Genomic DNA, 1,663 nt, shown 5'->3' on the forward strand with positions numbered 1-1,663 from the left:
TCAATGTTATTTGCTGCTGTAATTCAAAGTATTATAAGATAATATAATATTACTGTTTCGCTTTATTTATTCCCACTGCTTAATCTAATAAAAGAATATTTTTGGCGGAAATGACAAGCAATAGAGAAAGCCGAGAAAAACTAATGAAAACTAGAAAAGCACCCTGATTGCAGACCTCCGCCACGGCCGCTTACTTCTTGTGACAACCATGTGCGAACTTCGGGTTAAAGTTAGGGTTGATTCGGTCGACCTATTGCTCAACCTTGACCTTAACCTTTAACCTAGGACTTACAAAATTGAATCACTTCCATGTCTCAACATAACAATTAATCCCTGAAAGTTTCATTACTCTATGAGTAAAATTGTGGCCAGGAAGTTGTTAAACACAAACAGGGGGGAAAACATAACCTCCTTCCAACTGGCGGAGGTAATCAACACACCAAGTATCAACAAACAAACGAAATTCAGTAAGAGTAATTACTCGGCTTGAATCACATGATGAATCTAATTGTGATTGCTTGGTTCTCAACATCCAATCTAGAAATGATTATGAGCGCAGATCCAGTTCCAGTCAACATAATGTCAAAGTTACCACGAACACGCACACCATGTTTTCGTTGATTTAAAAACTACACTGTTAATAAATATAGTATATATATATATATATATATATATATATATATATATATATATATATATATATATATATATATATATATGTGTGTGTGTGTGTGTGTGTGTGTGTGTGTGTAAGTGCCAGTGTATATGTTAATTAATAAAAGTTTATAGTATATACTTATACTGATAAGTACTCGTGTATATATAAGGCTCACCAAACCATCCAAAGGAGGAAGGGAAGAAGGAATGCCAAAGACATAACACTAACCTACGCTCTCAGTTATTGCTAGGTAAAGAAGAGAAGCAGAAACATTGGAGCTGAAAGATGGAACAAGCCTTTTGATGTAGAAAAGGACTCGGGGGTAGTTAGAAAATCAATATGGCTTGTTCTACGAATAAAGTTGGAATTACACTAGGCTTTTATATCGCCAGCAGTGAGCCGTTGCTCACCAAAATGTTGCTAGAGATATTGGCTTCCCGACTGGACGGGAAGCAGCTTGCATAAACCGCGAGCATGACGTCAGATGTAAACACATAAGATGGCAGCTGCAAATAGGACGTGGTCTTGCTTGGCAATTTTGAGTCCAACAAGCCTCAAGATATAATAAAACTGAGCTTTGTTCAACCTGTGGAAGTTGTAGAATTCTTCGATGCACGTATTATACTGATAATACTTATTACTGCAACAGTTAAAAAATTTCTGACCGCCATCTCATCAGCTCATAGGTTTCGTTTAAAACTTTTTCCTGGTTGCTCCTCGAACCACGAGATCGTAGTGCGACGCTACAACACTATTGCTCGCTATCATCCATTGGAGGCTGTCCAAAACCTTGAGCAAGAAATGACTAGGGTGATTCCATGAATAACAGAGAAATGTCAATTTAGCATATAAGGGCGTTTCCTTTTCTCTTTATATTCGAAAATTTGGGTTTCAACAGTTTTGACCCTTTGGGTGCAGTGTTTTATCTAAAGTATCCTACTGCAGATACAGGGACATCCCAGGGACTTGAATTCATAAATAATTTTATATCTTATGATGTCTGCC

The sequence above is a fragment of the Palaemon carinicauda genome, chromosome 27 (genome assembly GCF_036898095.1).
Source record: "Palaemon carinicauda isolate YSFRI2023 chromosome 27, ASM3689809v2, whole genome shotgun sequence".
Classification (NCBI taxonomy): domain Eukaryota; kingdom Metazoa; phylum Arthropoda; class Malacostraca; order Decapoda; family Palaemonidae; genus Palaemon; species Palaemon carinicauda.